Source organism: Petaurus breviceps, unplaced genomic scaffold (assembly GCF_028583685.1).
Source record: "Petaurus breviceps papuanus isolate PSGF00001 unplaced genomic scaffold, PetGlider_PUasm1.0 156, whole genome shotgun sequence".
Lineage (NCBI taxonomy): Eukaryota > Metazoa > Chordata > Mammalia > Diprotodontia > Petauridae > Petaurus > Petaurus breviceps.
Genome location: NW_027185720.1, coordinates 752,794 through 767,556, shown reverse-complemented (window position 1 = coordinate 767,556; position 14,763 = coordinate 752,794). Strand labels below are relative to the sequence as shown.

The window sequence follows — 14,763 nt, the reverse complement described above, 5'->3', positions numbered from 1 at the left end:
CTCTGATTTTCATCAGTCCTGATAGTGGCAAGAAGGTTGGCTTTAATTTCAAGGTAAAAATTTTAGTTCATGCTTTAATGCATTTCAGCAACACATAACTAGGTTGTAGAGAGAATGAGTATTTAAAATGCTAGCTGATTTGTCTGGGAACGGAGGGGAGCTAAGAAGTCTGACTTTTGTCTACCAGACACAAGATAGTTTTTCCAATGGTGGTCATTTTGGAAGAGTGTTTTTATTTGTTTCTGTGGATTTTTTTTGTTTGGAAGCTAAACTGAGGCAGATCATATAGCAAAATTATTCTTTTGTGATCTTTCTATTGACTAGAGCAGGGGTTCCTAGTTTGGGGTCTGTCAACTTGGTTTTCTGATAACTATTTCAATTATATTCCACAATTGACTGTCTTTATAATCCTATATCCTTTATTTTGTGGATTTATTTCTCAAAGAGGTCTTCAGCAGACAGCCAAAGTGGTCCATGACACAAAATGGGTTAGCAGGTATTTTGGTCTGTGTATATCAAATCTAAAGGACATTCCTATACCTTTAGAATTAACCACATACCTACTATATGGCTTAAGGCAACTAGTATCTTCCCTGTGCCAAATTGAAAAGAAAACTGATTTGTTTTAGTGTGATGTTCATACCTGAAGTGGGGAGGGTAGGCTGGTAAAAAAGGCTGCTTATTTGCAAGGTTGCACTACTATTAGAAGGGAGTTCTGCCAATAGAATCACACATCTAGTCCATGACACATGGCATGAGATAATGGGATTTGGAATTTGGATTGATCATATATACATTGATCCACTTCTTGAATTTTATGGAAGAGAAAACTGAGTTCCAGAGATGATGAGATTTAAATGCCTACAGTCAGAGAAGTAGTAATGAGTATGGTCGAGATTCAAACCCAAGTCCTATGAAGTAAGTATTTATAACTGTAATGTCTTTCTTCAGTGTATCTCTTATTTATATAGACAACTAGATAAAAAATCTATTAGTCAGTCAGCAGACATTTATCAAGACCTTCCTATATACCAAGCACCATGTTAAGCACTGAGAATACAAATAAAAACTGAAAGAAAATATTTACCTTCGAAGAACTGTTAGTGGGGAAAGACAACATATACAAAGGGAACTGAAAAGGATCATGGCGGTGTGGGAGGAAGTGCCTGTACAGGGCCACAGTGACTGTCTGGAGAACAAGGGATGACTAATGTGAGTCATTCCCCAAAATGGTTCTGGAAAGAAAAACCCATGTGAAGAGTTAGCAAAGTAGCCAGGAGGAAGCTACTGTAAACATTGACTATGTATTGGGCCTTGAAAAGCAAAACAGCCCTCCAGGAACTTATAATGAGGGAAGATAATACATAAAGGATGTTGGAAGGGAGGTTACCAAAATGGTCTGGAAAAGTCCAGAAAAAGAGGTGAAAGCCTATATGGAGCAAGATAAGAAAAAAAGTCTACCTATTAGAGCCCAGAGTGGTTCCAAGGGTGCAGTCTAAGTCAAAGCTTTTTAAACTTTTTTCCACTTGCAACCCCTTTTCACTTGAGAAATTTTTATATGACCCTGGGTACATATGTATATAAAGTAGATATACAGAAATCTTTTACTGTTGCCAAATTTTTTATGCCCCCCTGCATTCAGTTACACAACCCCATATAGGGTCATGACCCACAGTTTAAGAAGCACGGGTCTAAGTGACCAATAAGGAGGAAGTGGGAACGGGAGCCAGAATGGAGGTTTAATTGATGTGGGTCCCCCCTCTACCAATGTACAACCTAGCTCTACCTAATATCTAATATTGTTCACATTATTCCTCTTTAACAGCTCTACCCGATGCAGTGGATGACTTCCTCTGATCCTACTAATATTTCATGGATACTATTGTAATACTTGGGCTTTTCACGCTATCTTCCACTCACTCTATATGACTGGCCTATCTACTTATCTAATCTTATACATCTTTGTTGGTAACTTTTGTTCTATTCCGTATCTTACCTAGGCTATACCTATGTCTTTACCTATACCTATCTCTACCTCTATCATTATTGTCAATAGGTTGCAACCTTCTTAACACCTTCCCCCATTGTGCATCATTTCCTTCCCCTTTGGGGTCACCTACTATTTTGAAGCTTTTGAAAGAAAGATGATCCATGTTTCCTAGGAATATAGAATCACCAGGAAAATAATGGTATTCAAATAACGTCAGATGGATGCTTTTGACAACATGATATATGAATGATTAGAATCCATCTTTGAAATGTTCTGCAAGATGCTGGAATCTATCCTTTTCACTTCATCTTGGAGGAGAGGAATAACAGATGCCACTACTCTCTAACTTCTCCTTTAACTGTCTCTCTCCTATGTGAGGGAATGCAGCCAACAAGACTATGCTAGAGGTTAAGCATCTGATTCTGGTTTTGTTTTGCACTTAGTATTAAAGGATTTCAGTTTCCTGGCACTTGATGAGTTTTTAACCAGAAAATCCCACAATAACTTAGGAAATGAGGCAATTTTAGGCATCTTCCTCCAAGTAGGAATGTCAGGGGTAGAAATGTCTATGAGAAAGTTGGGATTCTAGGGGATTTCATTGAGGTTTTAGTGGAAACATGTGACTTTTGAAAAGATAAATGCAAAGGAAGGATTAACAGAATATCATGAGATGATATCCCTCATATACTTCCTTAAATGACCTTTGGCAAGTGTCCAGTATCATACTGTATGGAAACTTTCTAGGTGAAGGTTTCCTTAAAAAACAGAGCTGTGGAATAAAAGTCCCATGTCTGAGACCCTAACAACCTCTTTGGACTTACTCTTCCAAAACTCACTTGCACTGGATAAAGGAAAAGAAATACCATTTAAGAGTGTAACAGTGTTTCCCCCACCTTGGAACTGTGTTCAGTTGCCATTCCTGGTCACCAGGGAAGACAACTTATGGCCATACATCTCTATCACTGAGGAGTTTGTAATGCAAAATGAAGAAAATTCCTCTAATTAGGTACTGGTCCAGAATGGCAGATAACTCAGTGGGCCTGCTAAGAAAGAGTTTACAGCTTGTGCTTCCTTGATTGCAGAACTCTGGGTGACTAAATGTGATTCCAGTAAGGAGTGGAAAAGAGTGATCTTTCTCTATCCTGATATAGTTGTGACTCCCACTACTGTTATGCAAATGAAATATGTACTTATCTAGATGGGCTTGTACCAGGGGGCTCTGCCTGACTTTGCCACTTTTTTGTGTTTTTTTTTCCTTCAGTAGGTAACCTTGCAAATTTTCAAAAGTTTGGGGGTTGTAATAAGAATGCAGATTTGGAAGATCTTCCCTGCCCCTAGGCTAAAGTGCACCTGGAGCCTGGGGTGGGAGGCTTGTTTTTCAGTAGATACTTCTTGATTGGCCAGTGAGTCAATAAGGTTGTTACATTCTCTGAGCCAGGAGAAGGCTATATAAGCCCTGATGTGTAGCTTTGTTTTGGGGGCTCACTTTGAGAAGTGTTCTGTGATTTGATCTGTATTCTGGGAAGCCATTGTCCAGAGCCCCCTCCGGCTTTAAAAAACCCAGGTGTGGAAACCCAGATGTTGACTGGGTGTGGATGTAATGGTTGGACAGTTTGGAAAGCTGTCTACTTGATCTGTTAATGTCTTGATAATTCTGCCTGTATACTTTGAAGTTTGGGGTGCTGACCTTTTTCCCCTGAACAAGGTAAACGATATATGTCTGACTGATTAAAGTAAGCTTGTTAACCCATTTTGAGTTGCTTTCCTTTATCAAAGCAGATCTAAGAACCTGTGGTGGCAGCAAACCCTGAGGACGTGCTTGGGGTGCTTGCTGCTAGAGGGGTCATCAGGAGTGGCATCACCTATCCAAGTTATTGTAGCAGTGGTAGAAGAATATTATCAGAAAGGACAGCATTTATTAGAGGGGTTATGGTTTTAGCACAGCTTGCTGAAAGCATGGGAAGAATTGGCATAGGGAATAGTGGCTGCTAGAAAGATCAATTTTGACTGTTAGAGCAGAAAATGCCAAATGGAGGTATAAATTTAAAAGGATTAGTTAGAATCCTTTCAAAAACCTTTTTAAAAAACTAGAGTTAAGGGGTGGCTAGGTGGCATAGGGAACAGATCACTGGCCCTGGAGTCAGGAGTACCTGAGTTCAAATCCGACCTCAGACACTTAATACTTACTAGTTGTGTGACCTTGGGCAAGTCATTTAGCCCCAATTTCCCTCCAAAAAGAAAAAAAATGACTTAACTATGAGCCTTCCCACAGATTATACCAGTAACTATGAATTAAGTTACTGAATTCTGTTCTAATCATTCTGTTAATGTGCTCTATGATCTATTTATGTTGAGCATCTTATTTGTAAGCAGGAATAAATCACCTGACCTACATCCAATATACTGGAAGCCACTTTTAGCTTCCCCTTTTGAAAAAACTCTAGAAGAGCTATAAGTAGAATTTACTGATGAATCAATGAATGTGAGGCTGAAGGAGTTCACTTCCCCTACTTAGAAATTAGTTTTCCCTAGTAATGATTTTTGATAAAGATCACATTATCTGGATACAAGAATGGGAATAGTACAGGTAGCTAGCCATGTACTCCCAACAGTAGGCCCTCTCTGCTAGAATGGAATTTAGACTTATAACTAAAAGTAACTTTGAAGTGATCAAGTTTTAGGTTTAGTTTTAGATCTAGTTTTAGATCCAGAGAGGCAATAGATTTGCCCAAGGTCACACAGGCAATAAGGGGGCAAAGGTAAGATTCAGGTGAGTGTCCTCCCACTTAAAATCCAGTACTCTTTTTCACTGTGCCCCTTTGCTTCCTTTTTACACATAACATAATTCCAGATATACAGCTGGAAGTAATATGAGAGTCTATTTAATTGAACATCCTTATTCTACAAATGGGAAAACTGAGACTTAGGAAAGAGAAGTCACTTTTCCAAGATCACTCAGGGAGTTGGAAGAGATAGAATTGAAACCTAGCTCTTCTGACTTGAGAGGTCACATTCTTTCCAGTGTACCATTCCATATTACTACTATGTAAACCAACAGAGGAAATTTGTTTTAATTTAATTCAACAAAAATTTGCTTAGAGTCCATTTACTCTTCAAGGAATTATGGTAAAAATGGATAAAATGACTATCTTTGTAATCATGACCATAATTACCATCACCTTTTCAATCAGTTAACATTTTCTCTATGATGAATAACCACTCTCCCTCTATTCCAGTTATATTTTTGAGACAGAAATTCAGGTAAGAGATAAGAATAACAATAACAACAGCTAATATTTGTATAACACCTTGAAGTTTGTAGAACTTATATCTATCTTTATAAACATCTACATAGGTATGTGTGTATATATATATATATATATATATATCCACACACATGTACTTGCATACATACACACAAACATATAGATATAAACATTTATTTATTAGATTCTCCCAACCACCCTCTGAAATAAGTGCCATCATTATCACCATTTTAGAGATGAGTACACTAAAACTGAGAGATAATAAATGACTTGTCCAGAGTCACACATCTAGTGTCTGAGACCAGATTTGAACTCAAGTTTTCCCAAGTCCAGCACTCTATCCACCATGGCACTACCCTTGCTATTCCTTGTATTACTTCATTATAGAAAGCATTTTATTGCTTATTTCCACTCCACTACATTTATTATGACACAATTTAAAGTTGTCCAAGAGAGGTATCAAGGGGATAACAAAAAACAAAACCACTAAATGTTTCTACCTTTATCCTTAAAATAGATGGCAACCTGAAATGAAATGCATATATTTGTGCTGCTCCTTATTTGGTAGAGACTCAGGTGTGACTCAGATTCTCCAGTGTTATGTTCCTGTCATCTGCTTTTGACAGTTAAGAATTTTTTCTCTCTTTGGGTTCTTGCTGGTTCACTGGAATAGGAATCCAATGTCATCAAACCTGTCGTTTTCATTCTCTAGCATATTTAAAATATTAAGAAAGAAACTGAGCACCATTTAAATGGCTTTTCTTGGCAACAAATATTAGTTCACATTAATAGATGTTCTTTTAAATAAAATATTTCATTCATGAGTTTAGATAGAGAAAAACTAATATTTATAAAGGGAAATTGAAAATGTCATATTGCCACTTGCTTATTTCCTAGAAGCAGTAAGGACATATTGCATCTTCTTGAAAACTAGGGGAGAACAATCCCATCTAATTCTATTTAGGATTGAATAAAAAAAAACAGAATTGAATTTCATTTCATTTCTGAAGGGAAAATGTGCTTAATTTTATGAAAAAATACTTTACTTCCTGTGTGCCATTACCACTGGCACACACTTAGTGAAAAACATTTAAAAATTGGATGTTATGCTAACTGAATAGATTAGATAGCTATTTCTCCCCTCTATCCTGAAGCATTTTCAGAATGTCTAATATACCTTTGTTCTGTAAAAATGGATACTTGAATTCTTTCTCATTCTAAGAAATATGCTATGGAATTCAATATTTTAAAAGTATAGCTTTATTTCCCCTTACAAACTCTGATTTCAACCAAAATATTTAAATAATAGTAGTATAAAAGGAAATCACAGCAGCTGATATTTGGCAGACTCTGAGTCACCAAATAGAAGTATCAAACATATATCCTGAGGGTTATTTGAAGTCCACAACAATCCCAAATGCAGTCTGAACCAGAAATTGGTAAATATTTCTAACAATAAGTAAAACGGGGGCAGGGGGGAGTGTGAGGGTGGCAGCTAGGTGGCTTAGTGGATAGAACACTGACTCTAGCATCAAGAGGACCTGAGTTCAAATCCAGTCTCAGTACTTACTACCTGTATAACCCTGGGAAAATCACTCAATCCTTATTGCCTAAAAAAAAGTTAAATGCAATATTTTCACTTTAAAACTAAATCAATATGTCACCCACTAGGATTCTTATGTATGGATCAGTGGTCTCCATTTCTATTTGAGCTTGACACTTGTAATGGCAATAGAATTTAAAGATCCCCTTGTATTGGCTTGGCTTTTGGATTAAGTGTTAAGACCCAGAACTTCTGAATCCCACAAGTGGGATGCACTTGTTGACGTGACAAGACAGGCCTGAACAGGGAGGAGCTGGTTTCTTGTATAGGGAGAGACCCAAGCTGAGAAAGGCCAGAAGAACTTTTGGGAGCAGCATCGTGGAGACATAGAGAGAGAAAGAGAGCTCCCAGGAATGAGGATGCTGAGAGAAAGAATTGCCAGGAGCCAGAGTTGCTGAGAGAGAGAGAGAGAGAGAGAGAGAGAGAGAGAGAGAGAGCGAGAGAGAGAGAGAGAGAGAGAGAGAGGTGTTAAGACCCAGAGAGTGAGAGAGAGAGAGAGAGAGAGAGAGAGAGAGAGAGAGAGAGAGAGAGAGAGAGAGAGAGAGAGAGAGAGAACTGATGGCCAGAGCTGTCTGGGACTGCTGAGGGCGGAGCTGTGCAGGACTTCTGAGAACTGCCACCAAGAGCTATGGAGAACTGAGGAGGCATGACTGTGATACTGGTGTTTATTTTGATGTTACTTTGTCAGATTTGCTTATTGATAGAGGCCTCAGACTTTGTTGGGCCTAGATTGATTTCACAGGGAGAAGGTGAATTGAAGAGGATGCTGGCAATGTGTATGCATGTTATGGTGGCTTTGTTAAGCTTTGTCTTCCCAGGAACAGAAACTACTGAGAACTTGCCTCAGGTCAAGATGAAGAAAAGACCTCTCCTTGGGTCTATTGTAACCTGGTTGTGACCTAGGGGTGTATGGCCTTTTTGCTTTCTGCTACCCTTTGAGAGGGTGCTTGGTGGTGACTTACAATATTGTAATTCAGTTGTGTTCTAGGGGTGGAGAACATTTAACCTTTGTGACTGACCAAATGAATGTACTTTGTTTATTATTGGAAACTTATTTTCAGTTTAGAAGAGAGAAGACTTTATGATTGACTAAATGAATGTACTACCCAGGGGTGGAATACTTTAACCTTTGTACTTTGTAATTTAATTGAGGACTTACTAAATGATTGAGTTACACATGTTGAATGCTGTGTTTTGATTTTCTGTGAATGTTTTGCCTTAATTTGTCACTGAACAAATGGAGTTTGCCATGCTTGTAATCCAAACCTTGTAAGCTGCTCTTGCTTGGTATTACAACACCACTTATCTAGAGTCAGGAAAAGATGAGTCAAAATACAGCCATTAACCCTTACTATCTGTGTGATACTAAGGAAGTTATTTTATTTCTATATGTCTCAATTTCCTCTTCTATAAATGAGAGATAATAGCATTTACCTCATCATTTTGAGGACCAAATGAGATATTTGTAAAGCCTTTCTTTTAAAGCTGTTCCTTAACATGCCTCTACATACATTTCCAGTCTCATTACACATCTTTTCCCTTCCTACACTCTATGGTGTAGGCAAACTTGCTTTCTTTCTGTTCCTAATAAACAAAACCACATGTTCTTTCTCTATGCCTCTGCTTATGCCTTTACTAAATTTTTATCCATATGAAGCTTTCTAACAATGGAAATACTCCAAAGGCTGTGTTTTGGGCACCCTTCTCCTTTTTCATTATACTTTCCCACTTGCTGACCTTATCAGCTTGAATGGTTCAGTCAGTTCCAACAGGTCCAAGTCTCATCTGTACGTACTCTATGTACTCCCTTCTTACCTTCATTCTTAGTTCTTTCAACAGTCTTCTTAAGTAATTTCTTTTTCGTGAAGCCTTTCCTTATCCTCTCAACTGCTAGTGTCCCTCTTCCTGAAACTCTTATACTTATTTTGTTATTATTTTGTATGTAATGATGTGAGTATTCTCTATACTTCAGCAAAACTGAAGGTAGGAAGGGGAAATATACAGAGATAATGAAATGTAATGGGGAAACTCTCTGTGCCTTAGAAGGGGCCTAAGACTTGAATAGCTCAATTGCATATGGAAAATCCAAGTGTGAGGGGAAGGGGAATGCTTAATAACTGCTATTATTGCTATGACATTTGAGTGAATGCATTTTCTAAAACCTAATTGAATACCAGCTGATTCTAAAGGGAAAGCGCATCAATGGGGGCTTATGAGTTACATTATTAGCAGAAAAATGTGTTCCTAGAAGTCAGAAGTTATCACTTTGGGGACTTTACCTGATGTCTAAGCATAGAGAGGGTACTGTGTCTACAAATCAATAAATCAGTCAACATTTATTAAGCATCTACTATGTGCCAGCCACTGTGCTACATGTTCTATTCCCCAATAGAATGTAATCACCTTGAGAGGAAGCACTTTCATTTTTATCTGTCACCAGTTCGAGGCACTTAGTAAATGATAGTTGATTAATTATTTCCTTTATAATGCTTGAAATTAAAGTTCCCACATTAGAAAAACAGGCTACCCTTGCTCATTTCAAAGAGCCCTCAAAGTTTCAAAGAATGATGGAGTTTCATGAGATATTAAAGGTACTATTAATCTTTGGCAATATAATCTTACCATCTGTGACAATATTATCATCATGGAATCCTAACTATTAATTTTGTTCATACTTTGGTATCCAAAATGAAAAATAGTATTCAGCCTTCAAGTTCTTTCCCTCATGCAGTTATATGAAGACAGGGTACTTTGGAATACTTAAACATTTGAGATATTTGAACAGGCAGTTATAATTCAGATTAAATTAATCCTGCTTAATTTTTTATGTAACACCCACTTCTCAAAAAAAGAGCTGCAGCTAGTCTAAACACACCTAAGGTCTCAAAAGGGTGTAATCTGAAAATGTGAGGCAGATAGAAATACATCTGTCTGGAAGTCTTTCGTTGGAATCCTTCAAATCCCCCCAAGGAGGAATTTGGCTATTATTTCTATATAAATGGTTAGCCTTATTTTAAGTAATTCCTTTGAACCTCTTTGAGGTCCTGAGGAAAGTGATATCACAGAAAGTTGTGCCTAAGAGCATGGATGGTTCTTACACAATTGAGATAAAGTAGTAAAAATCTCACAGAGACATTAGTGAAAACTTCTATCTCAACACAGAGAAGAATGTCTTTCTTGGTTTCTCTAATATTCCTTCCCTTTGGGTTGAAGAATATGACTGAATCTCTAATCTCAAGGCCCCATACCTGAAAATTCCTGAAAAATGGATTCAAAAATGAGTGGTATGTCATTGAAGTGGAGACAAAAGAAAACGAAGTTTCCCATCAAATCTTCCCCTCTACAGAGGGGAAAAAAACAACTATTTTGCTGTCTCAGTCATCATCATAATGGGGAAATAGTGAAATCTTTTATTATGGTCTTCCTAGAAGGGAGAACAGATTTCCAAAACTCACCACTCATAACTCTTCCTTCGTGGAGTAGAGGGCAGTCTTCTGAGACTTGTGTTTGAGAGGAAATTAAAGAGAAGGAGCTTGAGAATCTTGCTCTATTTCAAGGAAGAAGTGGAAAACCATTATCAGGCTATTTTCTTTTATTCAGAGTCTTCCCCTATAGTATAATGTGTTGATTCTTCCCTCCCCCCACATCAGCTAATTTATTCAACAAATATGTATCTTACCTATTATGTACTAAACACTGTGCTATTTTGTTGGGGGAGATACACATAATAAATGTGAACTTTTCCAAGCTTTAGAAAGGTTTACAATCTAAATTGGGAGAGCCATGCCACATGTAAATGATAATGTGGATTATAACAAAAATACAAGAGGAATGCATACAACATGTTATGAAAAGTGATAGGAAGATGAGATCACTTCCAGTCAGGGAAGGTTATCTCTTCATCAGAGCTGTCACTTAATCTGGATCTTGAAGGATGCATTATATGAAGGAAGTATTATATGCCATTGCTATTCTCTTTAAGCTTCTGAGATAGTGAGGGTACAGAGGACTATAAAACATCTCTTGAAAAAGCTAACATTTTGTTTGTCATACCAAGTAACTGGATGAAAAGGCAACTTTCTTTGTCAGAAATCAAGTGAGACTTAAAGAACTTGAATTGAAATGCCAATGGTTCGATTAACTATCCTTGTATCCTTACACAATTAAACATCTTGGGGTCCTTAGTTTCTTCAACTATGAAGTGAGGGTTTTGGAATAGTTGATTCCAAAGGTACTTTTTAGTTCTAAATCTTATGATGAGTGATTAAAGAAAAGGAATGACAAAATGCAGTGTATGGAATACAGCCTCTTTTCTTTTTATGAGGTATGAAGGTGGGAGTATGGATATAATTCCCTCCTGGATCACTGCTTTGTCTTGACAGAAAGACTTGAGTAGCTCAATGAAATTATAAACCTTCCCATGTTGGGTTAACATTTAAAAAATCTATAAGGGCAGCTAGGTGGTACAGTGAATAGAGCACTGGCCCTGAAGTCAGGAGGACCTGAGTTCAAATCTAGCCTCAGACACTTGACACACTTACTAGCCCTGTGACTTTGGGCAAGTCACTCAATCCCAATTGCCCTCCAAAAAGAAAAAAAAACAGACACCAACAACAACTATGACTATAGCATATGGTCCCATCACTTATTGGCAAATAGAGGGAGGAGAAATGGAAACGGTGTCATATTTTATGCTTTGGGGCTCAAAGATTACTGCAGAAAGTGACTGTAGCCATGCTTGTTCCTTGGAAGGAAATTTATGGCAAGTATTGACTGCATCCTAAAAAGCAGAGACATCGCTTTTCTGACAAAGGTTCATATAGTCAAGGGTATGGTCTTTCCAGTAGTAATGTATAACGTGAGAGTTGAATAATAAGGAAAGTTGAGCACTAGAGAACTCATGCTTTCAAATTGTGGTACTGGAGAAGTTTTTGAGAGTTCCTTGAGCAACAAATAGATCAAATCAAGCAATAATTAAAAAAATCAACTCTGACTATTCATTGGAAGGAAAAATTCACTGGAGCTAAAGCTTAAATACTTTGACCTTTTAATGAGGAGACAGGACTCATTGGAAAAGACTGTTGTTGGAAAAGATTGAAGGCACAAGGAGAGAGGGCGTGGCAGAGAATGAAATGGATAAATAGTGTTATGGAAGCAATGAACACGAACTTGGACAGACTTCAGGAGATAGTGGAAGATAGAAGGGCCTGGTGTACTATGGTCCATGGGATCACAAAAAGTTGGACATGACGGAATGACTGAACAATAATAATGGATAAATTGCTAAATTTGCTAAAATTGCTAAAGACAAATTCAAAGCCTGCTTTTAGCTATGTGATCTTAGAAACTGTATGTTTCTCCTTAGTTTCCTCATCTATAAAATGAGGGAATATGGACTTGATGGTCTCTAACATCCCTTCCAGCTATAAATGTATGACCCTATAATCTGGAGATGTAATGAGATATATGTGTGTATATATATATATATGTATATATATGTGTGTGTATTTATACATATATTTATTTATATACACATATATACATACATACATATACATATATATAGAAATAAAACCCTTTGGTTAAGGTTTAAAAATATCTACGTGTGGGGAAATTATTTTTATGTTATCATTTTGCTCTTCATCAACAATATTTCATTTTACAGGTATTGAAAGCATATTTTATAGCACCTATGAAGAAATAGGCTATTCTAGTTTGGATAAGGAGACATTTAGAATCAGTATTATTCTCATTGGGAAGGGGGAGTATATTATGTTATCTATACATTTGATCCTATTTCAGAGCTTGCAGAGCAATTCACCATACTTTTAAATTCAAACTTTATTTTGGGTGGGGTCACTGAACAAAAATACTGGGCTTCACAATGCATGGAAAGATATAAAACAAAACCATCTAGTTAAATTCTTCAGATAGCAATTTTATCAGAATATCATCTCAACATTTGCTTCAGTACAAGAGTAAATGAAGAAGAAATGAGTGAGATAAAGAATGGTCATATAATTTTAAGTAATGGGAACAGAATCCACAACAGGGTTGGAAAGATAGCTAGAGTTAACAGTTCCAATTATAGTTTTTTGTTGTTGTTGTTGTTTTTGCTTTGTGGAGGTAGGAAGGCAGGGCAATTGGGGTTAAGTGACTTGCCCAAGGTCACATAGCTAGTAAGTGTTAAGTGTCTGAGGCTACATTTGAACTCAGGTCCTCCTGACTCCAGGGCTGGTGCTCTATTCACTGTGCCACCCATCTGCCCTTATAGTTTGGTTTTGATGAAAGAATTGATAACTTGGACATAAACAGACTATTAGTTATATCTTCAAGGCAATGGCTATGTATAATTAGAGTGAGCCCATCAGACAAGCCAAATGTTTCCTGTTGGCTTTGAAATACTTGACATGCTTTGAAATACTAGAAATAAATTTCATAGATATGTGTGCTATATTAATATATTATATATAGAATAATAAAGTAATAGTATGATATAACACAATAATATAATTTTAATAATGTTTAATAAATTAACTGTAACTGAATTTTATAATGCTTAAAGGTTGCCAAAGTTCTTTTCAAATGTTAACACCACATATTTGACTCCCACAACATTTTGAGGGATTTCCTATTATAATCTCCCTTGTACAGAAAAGAAAACAGACATGAAGAGATTAAGTGACTTGCCCAGAGTCTCCCAGTTGGTAAGTCTAGTAGCAAGATTTAAACCGTCAGGTGTTTCTGACTGTCAGTCCTGCTGGCTATCCACTGTACAACCTAGCTGTCTCATTATGTTGTATTTTGAGGTAATTGTTAGAGTGCCAAACTTGGTATCAGGAAAACATGGTTTCAAATCCTTCCTTTGACATTTTGTTTTCTGGGCTACTAGGTAACCAGTTACTTAACTTTGTTATACCTCAGTTTCAATGTTATACATAAATAGCAGTTGTTATAATTTATATTTGTACAAGGCAATGTTTGGCTCCAAAGTAGTGTTTTAGAACTTAGTTTCTTTTTCAGGTAAGAGGAACAGAATCTATTTGGATCATAATCCCCAGAAGTTCATACAGCTAGAGCTAGACCCTAGAAGACTCTAACCAGCAGGATAGCAGATAGATACAGAAATGGATAGATATACCAATTCTTCAATGTTCCATGCTCATCATAAATAGAGCAGAACTACAATGCTTGGAATATCCAAACTGTTTTAGGCAAAGGCAGTGACAATTGAAAGATGATTTTGGGAAGAGCAGTTGCACCTTACTAAGTATATAGAGAAAAAATTCACACTAAGGGAGACCTACTTTTAAAGGCACTCAGATTAATTATGATTTCTCAAAAAGAGAAAAGTGAAAAGGGAATGGCAAATTAGGGGTTATATTTTTACCTAAAAAAGAGATGATCAAAGGAACATTAGTAACTAACACTCTTATACTTTGTTTGTTCTTCTCTATTAAATCTTTGTAAGAATGGTCTATACATGAATCAATATGATGAATAGTCAGGCAGGTTTTCAGAAATAATTTTCTAAAGCAGAGTACATGTGTATGAGTGCACACACACATAACTAACAGAAAATAATAGAGGAAACATCATTCTCCTGAACTCATTGCTGAATATAAAAAATCACTTTGACGCTGTAGAATTTTAAAAGCATTCTTTCAACAAGGTGTCTCATATGCATAGGTTCAATTCAACTGAAAGATGAAATCCAAGATAACTTTGTTCAAGATAACTTGTTTGTCCTCTGATCATCATTATCAAGTAATTAATAAACTAAGAAACTATAAGCCCACCAACAGTGTTTGCCAATGTCATGGAAAATTAATTGCTCAAAACCCAAACGGAAAAGGTGAGGTTATCCAATTTCTCCCATTTATGGAAGGCATGCTATTTGAACT

General features: G+C 36.8%; 1 long non-coding RNA gene across 1 annotated transcript in view; it reads right to left on the bottom strand.

Moving 5' to 3' along the window:
• Nucleotides 1–14,763, bottom strand: part of LOC138156568 (uncharacterized) — a 39,247-nt gene that overhangs the window by 20,701 nt on the left and 3,783 nt on the right. The window contains exon 2 of the long non-coding RNA XR_011167187.1: nt 10,315–10,406. This is a non-coding gene — a long non-coding RNA (uncharacterized lncRNA). The remainder of the gene's footprint in view (nt 1–10,314; nt 10,407–14,763) is intronic.